Genomic DNA, 17,632 nt, shown 5'->3' with positions numbered 1-17,632 from the left:
AAAAAAAAAGAGAGAGAGAGAAAAATTCAATGTGGGTTCCTCTCACATACACCTTTTCAAATGTCCTTTGATGAAATAAATCATCACTGCTTTTGTCCTAGTATTTCTCATTTTCTGGCTGTTCAAGACCCTGGTTTTATAAGGACTTCTGTTTCTCTGAAGACATATTTTCATTCATTGAGCAACATAATTAACAACAAAATCTCTTCCCAATTCAGAAAATTTCTCCATAAAAGGAGAAAAGAAAGAAAATAATTTTCTTATTGAATAAACACATTAAACTTGAATATAAGAAATATCACAGGTGATCAGCTGAAAGATTACAAGGAAATCTCACTTTTTATATAGTGAAACAGATACAACTCATTATATACACATTCTCAAAATAAATAATATTCTTCAAGTAAAGGGATTTGACAACATCATGTCTCACGTAGCTCATCCTAAATTCATGTGGTAGTTGAGGTGACCATCTGTGTTAGCTAATTGGCTTTATCCCAAAACGTTTCACAGATTTGTGACAGGAGATGGTTTTGTAATTGGGAGCAAAAAAAGCTTCTGCTGCAGTGGGGCTCCTCCCCTCCCACAGAAACAAGATGTAGGGACTCTTTCTTCTTGACTGATTACATTTCAAAGAGATGCTTACTAACCCTTAAGAAAGTTATTTCTGGGTCATATAGCTGGCAAGGGGCTTATTTAGCTTTAAAAAGATTCACATTCATTCCAAAGGGACAGAGGAAGAACTCACAAATTTTCTAAACTAAATACTTTGGGAGGGAAGGGTCCCTGTATTATTTTCATCAGGAGAATTGTTTCTTTCTTTTTGTCTCATGTTAAATTTTTCCTTTCCCTTACATTCTCAGCAGATGCCCTTCTGTTTCTTATCATATAATATGGTCCTTTTATTGGATTTCTTGGTACTGAATAAAGGATATGGCTGTATATACTTCTAAAGGATTTTTTTTTTAATTTGTAAAACAAATTTTTTGTTGTTCCATAATGGAAACATAATCATGACCTTAGTTTGTTTACTATCTTTAAATCCTTGAAACAGATTTATAATGATTATTTCAATTGCCTTTTTATTACTCAGAGGCAGATATTGATGCCCTTTTTTACTTAGGGTAAAAATTAAAATACAAAATGCAACAATTTAAATATAACAAAGATTATAAATATTGTTGACAGCATAGTGTGGTGGGAAGAGCATGTGTGGGATTTGGGAGCTCTCAAAGAGAAAAGAAATTTCAAATCAGATTTATATTTGACATCAATTTGATGGTGTGAACTTAAAAAATATTTTCAACTTAAAAGTTGAGGGTTGTGTTTTATTTTGTGGGATTTTTAGGACTTCAAACTTGGGAGACAACATGTCAAGTAACCCTGAGAGGACAACTCTGAGGAGGCAAGAGGAGGAGGAGGAGGAACCAGGCTACACAGAAGTTTTGCAGCAAAGGTCAGGTAGTCAGATCATCAAACGATGATTGTTAATTAAATAAAACCAGATATCTCAAGTTAAGGAATTTAATGCTTTTCTTTGTATGGGAAGATGCAAGAGCCCGAGCTCACTGAAATCATTTCTTTGCTACGCACCTCACCTGTCTGCAGTCAGTACCCTGTTTTCACATCTGAAGTTTTCTCAGGGCGCACTGTGAGGAGTGGCTGAAGTCTGATAGGCTGCTAGGTGACAGGTCTTCTTTTCCTTCCTGAGCTTCCTCAGGCTTAATGGCTCATGTTGAAGGGTTGTAATTGCTGGTGACTGACATCTTTGCTTACTGATATGGAAGGAAATATTCCATTTCTCAATGGCAGAAATGATTCCACTGTATTTTGGATTATTTGAAAGGAAATGAGACTTAACCTATTGGAAAGGGCACAGATTTTGGAGTGTAACAAATGTGAGTTTTAATTTTGGGTTTGACCCTTACTAGCTTCTGACTTGCTTTGAGAAGTCTATGTTTCTGCTTAATAGTTGTAACGTGAAGATAAAGATAACCTTCTCATGGGATGACTGCGAGAACTCAGTGACATGCATGAACAAAGGGTCTGACCACCTAACTTTTAATAAATTCTTACTGAAAGATTATCCTCCACCACCCCTTTTGTTTTCTTTCTTAACTGGGTAGAAGGGCTCATGTGCCGCATTTGCTGCAAAGTAAGGGTTTATTGCAGGACGCCAGGCAACAGAGCGGAAGACAAGTTTCAGGTCCACTCCCACTTGCTCTTCGAGTTGCATGTGTAAAGGGAAACAATGAAGACACTGGAGTTAATCATCATCGTGTGACATTTATGTGACATTCCTTAATTGTGTTTCCTAATTAATTGTAATTCCTTAATTATAATTCTTGATTGTAATTCCTGTCAGGAGTCAGATACCTACACTTTATGAGCCTCTGGGCTGTTGATCCATGACCCAGGGACTTGTACTCATCCTGTCTTGGTGAAACAGCCTGAGTTTGTGCATTAATGGTGATATTTACAGCAGCAGTTTAGTACATTAATGATGCTATGGACAACAATTGTAGTCATCTAACTCTGGCTGATAATGATCAGTTAGCACAGGATTGAGGTCAGAGGGGACAAGAAAGGGAATAAAGTTTTTTTTCCTTTAGAATTATTTTATTAAATCATAAATGTACAACTGCTTCATATGATAATTCTACATGCTAAAATTTAAGGAATAATGTTATTAATATGTTTCATTACAGCATACTTCTAATAGCTTTTCAAAAACAGAAAAATCTGGCAAAAGATTTTTAAAAATGTAACATTTTACAAAGAAATGTTAATTTACAAACATTTAACAAAATGTTTAAACAAAATTTAACATTATCAAAGATTCGTGATGCTTCTACACTCTGACAAAGATCACTAGAAAAAAACAATTAAGCTAAGAAACTGCCTCAAAGGCATTTTCCATAGTTTTTCCTCTGCAGGAAGGCAATGTTCTTAAATAATTCAATTCATTCACAAATGGCTCTCTGCACCTGCTCTCTGTTTTCTGCCACATCCCTGCATGTTTACTCATAACCTGAAGATGCCCAGTTACCTCTGGGCTCTCATCCTCTGCTATTTAGACAGTGAAGCCCAGGGCAAAGAGGAAGAAGCTCAGTTTCGGCTTCGCCCTCCCAACCCCCACATCCCCCACTGCCTCCTGGAGCAGAGTTTCCTTCACCATATTGAGCCCTCAAGTTCCTGCTACCAAAGTTTCCATTCCTCATCGACTGTAATTAGATTGCTGCTGATAATTTCCAAAGTCATTGTTAATTCCACTTCTACAATTTCCTCCTCCATAGTTGCCATGACCACCTCTGCAGCCCCAATCATGGTTGCCAGATGTGGGGCTTTCAGCACATCTGCCAGACAGACCCTCTGTCTCTCCCTTCTCCAGCCCCGTGATAAGCACCCCTAAATCTAGGACCATTTCCATATGCATCAGGTCCTCCCCAGAAGTTACTTTCTCATCCTGATGCTAGTCCCAAATCGCTACCACCACCAGGATAAACCCCCAAACCAAAGGGGCCTCCTCCACTTCTAGAACCTTAGACTTGCTGCAGTTCCCATGTTAACAAAGCCATTGCGACTTCTACATGATGACCACTGATGGTATGGTTTTTCGGCAACACAGTCTTGTCCACAGAATCAAGGTCATCAAAAGTCACAAATCCAGAGCCTCTTTTCTTGCCAGACTGCCTATCAGTAATGATCTCAATGGTACCATTTTTCCATATTTCTCAAAGTAATCTCTAAGATGATGTTCCTCAGTATCTTGTTGAATACCAACAAACAGCGTCTTCAGTGTCCAAAGAACACCCCACTGTCCAGATTCTGCTCTTGGGACACTGTTTGGTTTCAAGCACTCTGCCATCAATGGGATGGGATCTGGTGGACATTTCATCCACCTCGGTCATGGATGAAAAGGTGACAAAACCGCACTGCCTTGATCTTTGGCTGGAAGGATCCCTCAGGACCACACAGTCTGTAAGTTCTCCCCACTGCTGGTAACAGTTCCTCCGACTTTCTTCTGCAGTTTCAAAGTTCAAAACACCAATAAAGAGTTTATTAATTTGTTCGGCTTCTCTCTTTTGCCTCTTCAAAGCAACGGATTTCTCGGTTTTCTCCATCAGACTGGGTTGCTTCAGTCAGATTTTCTATAACTCTAGGAGCACTTCCACCGTGACCCGGCAATGCTGTCACGGCCTCTCAGCTCCTGCCGCCCTTGAATCAATCCTGAGTACTTTTCCATCTTCCTTCGGAAGGAGCTGGAGCTGGAGCCGCTCCAGTGGCGGGGGCGGCAGGGGGAGCGGGCTCGCCGGCGCTCGGGGGACCTGCCCCAAGGGGAACGCGACCTGCTCCTCCTCAGCCTGCGCCACGTGGAGGGGCGGTGGCAGCATTCTCCGGGGAGGGCTCAGTCGCCTGGGGGTGGCTGGGGCCGGGGGGGTTAGCACGGCTGTGGCTGTGATCTGCCGGCCGTCGATTTGCCCTCCGTCCATGTGCTTGAGCGCCTTCGCTGCCTCCGGGAAAAAAGTTTTGTATAGAGAGTTAGTCATAAACTTGGCAGGGGAACTTGGTATGGGGTACTGGGATTCATTTTCAAGAATTCTAATTAGCGGAAAAGATGGGACTAGATTTTATATCTTCTCCTTTTTCCCTACTCTGAAAGTCCTTCTTTTAATTTAATCTATATATTGTTTTTGATTAAGGGAGTCACAGAATTTTATGAATTTGGCTAAACAAAAATTTTTAGTTATTTTAACTTAATTTTGATTAAAATATATAACAAGTTTATTTAATTGACATATTGCCTCTGAATTTTGACAGATTATTTTCTTTTAATGTGTATATTCTTTCAGTTCAGTCGCTCAGTTGTGTCCGACACTTTGTGACCCCATGAATCGCAGCATGCCAGGCCTCCCTGTCCATCACCAACTCCCGAGTTTACTCAAACTCGTGTCCATGAGTTGGTGATGTCATCCATCCATCTCATCCTCTGTCATCCCCTTCTCTCCTGCCCCCAATCCCTTCCAGCATCAGGGTCTTTTCCAATGAGTCAACTCTTCACATGAGGTGGCCAAAGTACTGGAGTTTCAGCTTCAGCATCAGTCCTTCCAATGAATACCCAGGACTGATCTCCTTTAGGATGGACTGGTTGGATTTCCTTGCAGTCCAAGGGACTCTCAAGAGTCTTCTCCAACACCACAGTTCAAAAGCATCAATTTTTCAGTGTTCAGCTTTCTTCACAGTCCAACTCTCACATCCATACATGACTACTGGAAAAACTATAACCTTGACTAGATGGACCTTTGTTGGCAAAGTAATGTCTCTGCTTTTTAATATACTATCTAGGTTGGTCATAACTTTCCTTCCAAGGAGTAAGTGTCTTTTAATTTCATGGCTGCAATCACCATCTGCAGTGATTTTGGAGCCCCCAAAAATAAAGTCTGACACTGTTTCCCCATCTATTTCCCATGAAGTGATGGGACCAGATGCCATGATCTTAGTTTTCTGAATGTTGAGTTTTAAGTCAACTTTTTCACTCTCCTCTTTCACTTTCATCAAGAGGCTTTTTAGTTCCTCTTCACTTTCTGCCATAAGGGTGGTATCATCTGCATATCTGAGGTTATTGATATTTCTCCCAGCAATCTTGATTCCAGCTTGTGCTTCTTCCAGCCCAGCATTTCTCATGATGTACTCTGCATATAAGTGACAATATACAGCCTTGACGTACTCCTTTTCCTATTTGGAACCAGTCTGTTGTTCCATGTCCAGTTCTAACTGTTGCTTCCTGACCTGCATATAGGTTTCTCAAGAGGCAGGTCAGGTGGTCTGGTATTCCCATCTCTTTCAGAATTTTTCACAGTTTATTGTGATCCACACAGTCAAAGGCTTTGGCATAGTTAATAAAGCAGAAATAGATGCTTTTCTGGAACTCTCTTGCTTTTCTGATGATCCAGTGGATGTTGGCAATTTGATCTCTGGTTCCTCTGCCTTTTCTAAAACCAGCCCCAACATCTGGAAGAGCTGATGGTTCACATATTGCTGAAGCCTGGCTAGGAGAATTTTGAGCATTACTTTACTAGCATGTGAGATGAGTGTAATTATGCAGTAGTTTGAGCATTCTCTGGCATTGCCTTTCTTTGGGATTGGAATGAAAACTGAACTTTTCCAGTCCTGTGGCCACTGCTGAGTTTTCCAAATTTGCTGACATATTAAATGCAGCACTTTCACAGCATCATCTTTCAGGATCTGAAATAGCTCAGCTGGAATTCCATCATCTCCACTAACTTTGTTCATAGTGATGCTTCTTAAGGCCCACTTGACTTCACATTCCAGGATGTCTGGCTCTAGATGAGTGATCACACCATGATTATCTGGTTTGTGAAGATCTTTTTTGTACAGTTCTTCTGTGTATTCTTGCCACCTGTTCTTAATATCTTCTGCTTCTGTTGGGTCCATACCATTTTTGTCCTTTATCGAGCCCATCTTTGTATGAAATGTTCCCTTGGTATCTCTAATTTTCTTGAAGAGATCTCTAGTCTTTCCTGTTCTGTTGTTTTCCTCAATTTCTTTGCATTGGTCACTGAGGAAGGCTTTCTTATCACTCCTTGCTATTCTTTGGAACTCTACATTCAAATGGGTATATCTTTCCTTTTCTCCTTTGCTTTTTGCTTCTCTTCTTTTCACAGCTATTTGTAAGCCCTCCTCAGACAGCCATTTTGCTTTTTTGCATTTCTTTTCCATGGGGATGGTCTTGATTCCTGTCTCCTGTACAATGTCATGAACCTCCATCCATAGTTCATCAGGCACTCTGTCTATCAGATCTAGTCCCTTAAATCTATTTCTCACTTCCACTGTATAATCATAAGGGATTTGATTTAGGTTATACCTGAATGGTCTAGTGGTTTTCCTTACTGTCTTCAATTTAAGCCTGAATTTGGCAATAAGGAGATCATGATCTGAGCCACAGACAGCTCCTGGTCTTGTTTTTGCTGACTGTATAGAGCTTCTCCATTTTTTGGCTGCAAAGAACATAACCAATCTGATTTCGGTATTGACCATCGGGTGATGTCCATGTGTAGAGTCTTCTCTTGTGTTGTTGGAAGAGGGTGTTTGCTATGATGAGTGCATTCTCTTGGCAAAACTCTATTAGCTTTTGCCCTGCTTCATTCTGTACCCCAAGGCCAAATTTGCCTGTTACTCCAGATGTTTCTTGACTTCCTACTTTTGCATTCCAGTCCCCTATAATGAAAAGGACATTTTTTTTTTTTTCCGGTGTGTTAGTTATAAAATATCTTGTAGATCTTCATAGAACCATTCAACTTCAGTTTCTTCAGAATTACTGGTTGGGGTACAGGCTTGGATTAACATGATATTGAATGGTTTGCCTTGGAAGTGAACAGAGATCATTCTGTCATTTTTGAGATTGCATCCAAGTGCTGCATTTTGGACTCTTGTTGACCATGATGGCTACTCCATTTCTTCTAAGGGATTCCTGCCCACAGTGTAGATATAATGGTCATCTGAGTTAAATTCACCGAGTTCAGTCCATTTTAGTTTGTTGATTCCTAGAATGTCGACATTCACTCTTGCCATCTCCTGTTTGACCACTTCCAATTTGCCTTGATTCATGGACCTAACATTCCAGGTTCCTATGCAATATTGCTCTTCACTGCATCAGACCTTTCTTCTATCACCAGTCACATCTACAACAGGGTATTGTTTTTGCTTTGGCTCCATCCCTTCATTCTTTCTGGAGTTATTTCTCCACTGATCTCCAGTAGCATATTGGGCACCTACCGACCTGGGGAGTTCCTCTTTCAGTATCCTATCATTTTGCCTTTTCATACTGTTCATGGGGTTCTCAAGGCAAGAATACTGAAGTGGTTTGCCATTCCCTTCTCCAGTGGACCACATTCTGTCAGACCTCTCCACCATGACCCATCCGTCTTGGGTGGCCCCACACGGCATGGCTTAGTTTCACTGAGTTAGACAAGTCTGTGGTCCATGTGATCAGATTATGGTTTTAGTGTGTCTGCCCTTTGATGCCCTCTCACAACACCTACCGTCTTACTTGGGTTTCTCTTACCTTGGACGTGGGGTATTTCTTCACGACTGCTACAACAAAGTCAGTCCCCATTCCTTACCTTGGATGAGGTCACCCCTCCTGACCTTGAACGTGGAGTAGCTCCTCTAGGCCCTCCTGCTCCTGCGCAGCCGCCGCTCCTTGGACGTGGGGTTGGTCCTCTCAGCTGCCGCCCCTGACCTCAGACATGGGCTAGAGCTGATGTTTAACTGTTTAACCCAAAATGCTTCTTACTCTTCAGTTCTGAAAGAGTATTAGCATTAAAAAATTATCCAAAGAGCAACTCATATATTTGGATTTATGTTTTATTACCTATGATGAAAGGTAAAAGATATTTGCTTTGTAAAAGGACTTACCCTGTATTAAATGAGAGTGAACCTGAGATCTTGTGCTCTTTCTAGCTGCTAAATAGGAGCAGAATGGTTGAAGCTGCTTTTATTGTCCTTTCCCTAATGATTTTGTGCTCTGTTGAACTGATTCAGCCTTGCTTATCCACTTAGAGGACCATCAATCGGCACAACTCATTTCTAAGCCACTTAAACTATAGCAGTGAGCCACAAAACTCATAATTTAAAATGTGACCTCCAACATCAAATAACAGTGGGGAATTGTTTTGTGTGTAATCTTTTTCAAGGCTTCATATCCAAATACATATTCAAAATCAAGCAAATAATGACTGTCTCAGTAAAGCAGTGACTAGTAGTATATCTCTGTAAATGTCAAAAGTTGAATTCTATAAATACATTTTTATCTAGAGAAAAGAAGACATTGCTTTTGCTGCATTTTATAAAGGGTAAGCCCCTCAAAAAAGTAAATAAAAAGAAAGTAGAGTTTCCCTTTTTTTTCCAGTGGTTTGGCATTAGGAAATGAGAAATAAACTTTATTCAAGTGGTGACTGAGAAGATTAAAAATATTATGTATGATAAAAATATTTACTCAAGTCATGAGAAACTATGAAAAGACTATCTCTTTCCAAGAGACAGTATTTTCTATATTTAATTATATGACATTAAAAAAAAAATCATTTAGCTCTACATCCTAAAATGAATGTATATTTCTGCTGTTTCAAAATAAATACTACTAAAACACTTCTGCAATGATATCTGGGACTCTAACATACCTTTATGTTATTTCAATAATTTTTATTTTATGTTAATTTTGCTTATGGAATAAGGATCTCAGCTAGGCAGGATCCACCAATGTGGACTTACTCATGACTAGAAATGTGTGAAGCCCTGCTGATAAGCTTACCAGAATTGATCGCTATACCTACACAGGAGCTGAGGAGTTTCCTAGAAAAAATAACTTCAACTATGTTTCTTTCCACATTTCAGGCATATTTTGTCATGTCTACCAAAATGGTGAGATTTTCCAATGAAAGTATCTTTGCAGAAGCGTTGAGAAATATTGTTGGTGCTTAGTCATTGAGAGAAATACATGTTTTGAGTTTGACAGTCAGTACTTAAACAATTTTTGGGCCAATTCCCACGTACATTATGGGTCTTATGAAGAGAAAAAAATATAATATATACAGACAGGTTCTGCTTTGCACAGTAGTGCAGGCCCAGAAAAAATTCAAAAGCTGAAATTTTAAAGAATTACTTAAAATTAATGGTAAAAATAATAATTGTTCTATAGTCTTTAAAAATTTTATTAAAACATTAAAAAGAATTTTTAAAACATTGATTATAAAGGTGCATAAAAATGAAAAGTAAAGCTATTGCTTGTTTGATATATCAAAATATAAAACATTAGAATCATTGAGAATTAACATACTTAATATCTTTGGAAAAACTTACCAATTGAAAAGTGATGCCTCCTCCTCATTTGATAACTTCATATTGTATAATGGCATAAAGTAAACATTCACTTTTCTGTAATTTGCTAGTTTTCACACTTCTTTCTAAATCTGGTTCAGCTTCAATATTTTATCCTTAGTGCTTTCAATGTCATGAAAGATCTCTGAGAGTTTCTTTCATGTGAATTCTGTTGTTAGCATCACTTCCAATGGTACTTTTACTCACAACAATTTCCCTCCTTTGTGTTGGGAAGCTCACTGTCACCGTGTCACTAGCTACATACCTAGAACTTCTCAGACGGTGAAGGTTGTTTCAATTACTGGTTGTACTGATTCTTCACTGCTGCCTGTTGGCTTTCTCTGCTTGTGGTGAGTAGGGCTACTCTTCATGGCAGTGCAGGGGTTTTTCAGAGCAGTGGCTTCTCTTGTGGTGAAAAATGGCCTCTCTGTACTGCAATGAAAATCCCCTACTGTTGATAGAATGCACGAATGAATTTATTAATAAATAGTAATATGGCTAAATGTTCATAAAAAGACAGACATAAACTTTGCATTTAATAAAATGATGTAGGTTGGAAACAACATTTTAATAAAAGTTTCGAGACAAAAATCTAAAGTCAAAATAAACATCAAGTAGCTTCAAAGTGTCTCTCTGATTGAGGAAAAGAAATGGTTATGCTGCATGTGAGATCAAATATTTGGAGATTTGTCTTAAGACTCTTTTTCCTCCTTTTCACATAGAAAGACAGAACTCTCAGTCCCAGAAAGCTGATTGAATGTGCCTAGGCTGCTGTAACTCCTGCTTTCTATTTAAATTGGAGATTCCCAACCTCTTTTGAGAACTGTCAAAACTACAGAAACTAGAAACATGGGAACACAGAAACTAGGAGAACAAAACAGAAAATAAAGGTAGGCCAGAATAAAAGTCATAGAATTTTTGTTATTTGCTTAATGTAGAGACTTCTAAATAATGTCAGCCCCACTCTGTATTTTTTGATATTCAGTTATGGTTAGTGAGTTATACTCTACACAGCATGGGGTTCTCATCTCATAAGTACAGAGACAGGGAGAAGTGCCAATGGCCACTGTAGTCAGTAGTATTATGTTTAAAGTGCGCAGAACAAAATAATATCACCCTTTGCAGAATGCTGCATTAGTAAGATCTATTTCTGCCTGGAAAAATTTAATATTATATTAGTAAAGATTGATAATATTGAGGAAAATGCTAAATTTGAAATCTTGTGTGTTTAGAAACTTCCATATTTTAGTATTATTTTATCAAAAATAATCAAGCTGGCTATTGTTAAATGCTTTATGGTTTTGCTTATTAATATTCTTGAGTGGGAAGCATGAAAAATTCTTATGGAGGTGCTGTCAGTAGATTATATTGAAGGCACAGCTTCACTTCTCCTGGTGGCAGCACATCAATTACAGGCAAAGTATTAAGTGCTTGTTTTTGAAAACTCAAACTCATAAAGAAAAATGAATATTATGTTAAAAGCCCCTGCCAAGTGTGCATAGAATCAGTTTTATTATGTAATTCCTTTTGGAACAGCACAGCAGAAAGAGAAGAAAATGCATTTTAAGGACCAAGACACTGTCTTTTGTTGTTTTTGTTCAGTCACCCAGTCGTGTCTGACTCTGTGACCCCATGGACTGCAGCATGCCAGCCTCCCTGTTTCTCACCACCTCCCGAAGTTTGCCCAAATTCATGTCCATTGCCTCAGTGATGTCATCCAGCCAGCTCATCCTCTGATGCCCTCTTCTCCTCTGCCCTCAATCTTTCCCAGCATCAGGGACTTTTCCAATGAGTCAGCTGTTCACATCAGATGACCAAAATACTGGAGCTTCAGCATCAGTCCTTCCAATGAGTATTCAGGGTTGATTTCCCTTAAGATTGACTGGTTTGATCTCCTTGCTGTCCAAGGGACTCTCAGGAGTCTTCTCCAGCACCACAGTTTGAAGGCATCAATTCTTTGGCGCTCTGCCTTCTTTACAGTCCAGCTCTCACAACCACACGAGACCACTGGGAAGGCCATAGACCTTTGTTGGCAGAGTAATGTCTCTGCTTTTCAACACATTGTCTAGGTTTGTCATAGCTTTCCTGCCAAGAAGCAATCATCTTCTGATTTCATGGCTGCAGTCACCATCCACAGTGATTTTAGAGCCCAGCTCAAATTCATAAAGAAAAATGAATATTATGTAAATAGCCCTGAGAAGTGAGCATGGCACCAGTTTCATTATGTACTTCCTTTTGGACTAGTACTGCAGAAAGAGAAGAAAATGCATTCTTTTAAGACCAACACATTAGCTTCAAGCAATATTTATTTTCTGAATTTGCATTCCTAGGGTCCATTATTCTTTAATGCTATTTCATAGCTTTTCAAACCCTATGTTTAAGGGAAAATTTGGGGGAATATAAAGATCAATGTCAATAGGTGAAAAAGAAGATGCTATTTGGTTGTGATAAACATACCATGTTTCTAAAATGTATTTTTTTTATATTTAACTTCTGTGAAAAGATAGTGAAGTACAGAGTAGCTTTGATTTGAGTGAACTCTCCATATTTAAAAAACAAGCATGTCTAGTCTTGGGCTTCCTGTATGGCTCAATGGCAAAGAATATGCCTGCCAATGCAGGAACCTCAGGAGATGCAGGTTCAATCCCTGGTCAGGAAGATCCCATGGAGGAGGAAATGTCAGTGCACTCTACTGCTGGACAGATTGATGGGCTACATTCCATGTGACGTTGGAGAAGAACTCTTGAGATTCCCTTGGACAGCAAGGAGATCAAACCAGTCAATCTTAAGGGAAATCAACCCTGAATACTCATGGGAAGGACTGATGCTGAAGCTGAAGCTCCAGTACTTTGGTCACCTGATGTAAACAGCTGACTCAGACATGACTAAGCACACACGCATGAATGTTTAGTCTTTTTTTCTTTTTATTTTAGCTTTTAATTAGAAGATGATTACAATACTGTGATGATTTCTGCCATATATCAACAAAGGTATACATACGCTCTGTCCCTCTTGAACCTCCCTCCCCATCCCACTTCTCTAGGTTGTCACAAAACACTGGCTTTTGGTTCCCTACGTCATACAGCAAATTCTCACCAGCCACCCATTTTATATATAGCAATGTATATGTTTCAATGCTAGTCTCTCAAATCATCCCACCCTCTTCTTCCTACTATGTCCAAAAGTCTGTGGTTTATTTGGTGTTTCCTTTGCTGTCCTGCAAGCCATATCACTGGTACTTTCTAGATTTTAATATAATCTATATTATAAGCATTAATATATGGTATTTGCATTAATATATGGTATTTGTCTTTCTTTCTGACTTACTTTACTCTGTATAATAAGCTTTAGGTTCATCCACCTCATTAGGACTGGTTTAAATGTATTACTTTTATTTTTTTTTCCCATTTATTTTTATTAGTTGGAGGCTAATTACTTTACAGCATTGCAGTGGTTTTTGTCATACATTGAATTAGCCATGGATTTACATGTATTCCCCAATCCCGGTCCCCCCTCCCACCTCCCTCTCCACCCCATCCCTCTGGGTCCTCCCAGTGCACCAGGCCTGAGCACTTGTCTCATGCATCCAACCTGGGCTGGTGATCTGTTTCACCCTAGATATACATGTTTCGATGCTGTTCTCTTGAAACATCCCACCCCCGGGTTCTCCCATAGAGTCCACAAGTCTGTTCTATACATCTGAGTTTCTTTTTCTTTTTTTGCATATAGGGTTATCGTTACCATCTTTCTAAATTCCATATATATGTGTTAGTATACTGTAATGGTCTTTATCTTTCTGGCTTACTTCGCTCTGTATAATGGGCTCCAGTTTCACCCATCTCATTAGAACTGATTCAAATGAATTCTTTTTAATGACTGAGTAATATTCCATGGTGTATATGTACCACAACTTCCTCATCCATTCATCTGCTGATGGGCATCTAGGTTGCTTCCATGTCCTGGCAATTATAAACAGTGCTGCGATGAACATTGGGGTGCACGTGTCTCTTTCAGATCTGGTTTCCTTGGTGTATATGCCTAGAAGTGGTATTGCTGGGTCATATGACAGTTCTATTTCCAGTTTTTTAAGAAATCTCCACACTGTTTTCCATAGCGGCTGTACTAGTTTGCATTCCCACCAACAGTGTAAGAGGGTTCCCTTTTCTCCACACCCTCTCCAGCATTTATTGCTTGTAGACTTTTGGATAGCAGCCATCCTGACTGGCGTGTAATGGTACCTCATTGTGGTTTTGATTTGCATTTCTCTGATAATGAGTGATGTTGAGCATCTTTTCATGTGTTTTTTAGCCATCCGTATGTCTTCCTTGGAGAAATGTCTGTTTAGTTCTTTGGCCCATTTTTTGATTGGGTCATTTATTTTTCTGGAGTTGAGCTGGAGGAGTTGCTTGTATATTTTTGAGATTAATCCTTTGTCTGTTGCTTCATTTGCTATTATTTTCTCCCAATCTGAGGGCTGTCTTTTCACCTTGCTTATAGTTTCCTTTGTTGTACAAAAGCTTTTAAGTTTCATTAGGTCCCATTTGTTTATTTTTGCTTTTGTTTCTAAAATTCTGGGATGTGGGTCATAGAGGATCCTGCTGTGATTTATGTCGGAGAGTGTTTTGACTATGTTCTCCTCTAGGAGTTTTATAGTTTCTGGTCTTACATTTAGATCTTTAATCCATTTTGAGTTTATTTTTGTGTATGGTGTTAGAAAGTGTTCTAGTTTCATTCTTTTACAGGTGGTTGACCAGTTTTCCCAGCACCACTTGTTAAAGAGGTTGTCTTTTTTCCATTGTACATCCTTGCCTCCTTTGTCGAAGATAAGGTGACCATAGGTTCGTGGATTTATCTCTGGGCTTTCTATTCTGTTCCATTGATCTATATTTCTGTCTTTGTGCCAGTACCATACTGTCTTGATGACTGTGGCTTTGTAGTATAGTCTGAAGTCAGGCAGGTTGATTCCTCCAGTTCCATTCTTCTTTCTCAAGGTTACTTTGGCTATTCGAGGTTTCTTGTATTTCCATACAAATTGTGAGATTATTTGTTCTAGTTCTGTGAAAAATACCGTTGGTAGCTTGATAGGGATTGCATTGAACCTATAGATTGCTTTGGGTAGTATAGCCATTTTGACAATATTGATTCTTCCAATCCATGAACACGGTATATTTCTCCATCTGTTTGTGTCCTCTTTGATTTCTTTCATCAGTGTTTTATAGTTTTCTATGTATAGGTCTTTTGTTTCTTTAGGTAGATATACTTCTAAGTATTTTATTCTTTTTGTTGCAATGGTGAATGGTATTGTTTCCTTAATTTCTCTTTCTGTTTTCTCATTGTTAGTGTATAGGAATGCAAGAGATTTCTGTGTGTTAATTTTATATCCTGCAACTTTACTGTATTCATTGATTAGCTCTAGTAATTTTCTGGTAGAGTCTTTAGGGTTTTCTATGTAGAGGATCATGTCATCTGCAAACAGAGAGAGTTTCACTTCTTCTTTTCCTATCTGGATTCCTTTTACTTCTTCTTCTGCCCTGATTGCTGTGGCCAACACTTCCAAAACTATGTTGAATAGTAGTGGTGAGAGTGGGCACCCTTGTCTTGTTCCTGATTTCAGGGGAAATGCTTTCAATTTTTCACCATTGAGGGTGATGCTTGCTATGGGTTTGTCATATATAGCTTTTATTATGTTGAGGTATGTTCCTTCTATTCCTGCTTTCTGGAGAGTTTTAATCATAAATGGATGTTGAATTTTGTCAAAGGCTTTTTCTGCATCTATTGAGATAATCATATGGTTTTTATCTTTCAATTTGTTAATGTGGTGTATTACATTGATTGATTTGCGGATATTAAAGAATCCTTGCATTCCTGGGATAAAGCCCACTTGGTCATGGTGTATGATTTTTTTAATATGTTGTTGGATTCTGTTTGCTAGAATTTTGTTAAGGATTTTTGCGTCTATGTTCATCGGTGATATTGGCCTGTAGTTCTCTTTTTTTGTGGCATCTTTGTCTGGTTTTGGAATTAGGGTGATGGTGGCCTCATAGAATGAGTTTGGAAGTTTACCTTCTTCTGCAATTTTCTGGAAGAGTTTGAGTAAGATAGGTGTTAGCTCTTCCCTAAATTTTTGGTAGAATTCAGCTGTGAAGCCATCTGGCCCTGGGCTTTTGTTTGCTGGAAGATTTCTGATTACAGTTTCGATTTCCTTGCTTGTGATGGGTTTGTTAAGATCTTCTATTTCTTCCTGGTTCAGTTTTGGAAAGTTATACTTCTCTAAGAACTTATCCATTTCTTCCAAGTTATCCATTTTATTGGCATAGAGCTGCTGGTAGTAGTCTCTTATGATCCTTTGTATTTCAGTGTTGTCTGTTGTGATCTCTCCATTTTCGTTTCTAATTTTGTTAATTTGGTTCTTCTCCCTTTGTTTCTTAATGAGTCTTGCTAATGGTTTGTCAATTTTGTTTATTTTTTCAAAAAACCAGCTTTTAGCTTTGTTGATTTTTGTGCTATGGTCTCTTTAGTTTCTTTTGCATTTATTTCTGCCCTAATTTTTAAGATTTCTTTCCTTCTACTTACCCTGGGGTTCTTCATTTCTTCCTTCTCTAGTTGCTTTAGGTGTAGAGTTAGGTTATTTATTTGACTTTTTTCTTGTTTCTTGAGGTAGGCCTGTAATGCTATGAATCTTCCCCTTAGCACTGCTTTTACAGTGTCCCATAGGTTTTGGGTTGTTGTGTTTTCATTTTCATTCATTTCTATGCATGTTTTGATTTCTTTTTTGATTTCTTCTATGATTTGTTGGTTATTCAGAAGCGTGTTGTTTAGCCTCCATATGTTTGAATTTTTAATAATTTTTTTCCTGTAATTGAGATCCAGTCTTACTGCACTGTGGTCAGAAAAGCTGACTGGAATGGTTTCAATTTTTTTGAATTTACCAAGACTAGATTTATGGCCTATGATGTGATCTATTCTGGAGAAGGTTCCGTGTGCACTTGAGAAAAAGGTGAAGTTGATTGTTTTGGGATGAAACGTCCTATAGATGTCAATTAGGTCTAGCTGGTCCATTGTGTCCTTTAAAGTTTGTGTTTCCTTGTTTATTTTCTGTTTAGTTGATCTATCCATAGTTGTGAGTGGGGTATTAAAGTCTCCTACTATTAATGTGTTACTATTAATTTCCTCTTTCATACTCGTTAGTGTTTGCCTTACATATTGCGGTGCTCCTATGTTGGGTGCATATATATTTATAATTGTTATATCTTCTTCTTGGATTGATCCTTTGATCATTATGTAGTGTCCATCTTTGTCTCTTTTCACAGACTTAATTTGAAAGTCTATTTTATCTGATATGAGTATTGCGACTCCTGCTTTCTTTTGGTCTCCGTTTGCGTGGAATATATTTTTCCAGCCCTTCACTTTTAATCTGTATGTGTCCCTTGCTTTGAGGTGGGTCTCTTGTAGACAGCATATATAGGGGTCTTGCTTTTGTATCCATTCAGCCAGCCTTTGTCTTTTGGTTGGGGCATTCAACCGATTTACATTTAAGGTAATTATTGATAGGTATGGTCCCGTTGCCATTTATTTTGTTGTTTGGGGTTCACGTTTACACCACCTTTCTGTGTTTCCTGTCTAGAGAAGATCCTTTAGTATTTGTTGAAGAGCTGGTTTGGTGGTGCTGAATTCTCTCAGCTTTTGCTTGTCTGTAAAGCTTTTGAGTTCTCCTTCATATCTGAATGAGATC

The 17,632-nt window shown here is 38.6% G+C and overlaps 1 long non-coding RNA gene across 1 annotated transcript in view; it reads left to right on the top strand.

Annotated features, from left to right (window-relative positions):
* The window catches only part of LOC139034202 (uncharacterized), a 110,545-nt gene that overhangs the window by 76,788 nt on the left and 16,125 nt on the right, over positions 1–17,632 (top strand). Inside the window, exon 3 of the long non-coding RNA XR_011486631.1 lies at positions 1,349–1,456. This is a non-coding gene — a long non-coding RNA (uncharacterized lncRNA). The remainder of the gene's footprint in view (positions 1–1,348; positions 1,457–17,632) is intronic.

This window comes from Odocoileus virginianus, unplaced genomic scaffold (genome assembly GCF_023699985.2).
Source record: "Odocoileus virginianus isolate 20LAN1187 ecotype Illinois unplaced genomic scaffold, Ovbor_1.2 Unplaced_Contig_41, whole genome shotgun sequence".
Lineage (NCBI taxonomy): Eukaryota > Metazoa > Chordata > Mammalia > Artiodactyla > Cervidae > Odocoileus > Odocoileus virginianus.
Note: the sequence above shows the minus strand (reverse complement) of the source record. Positions and strands in the feature narration are given on the sequence as shown.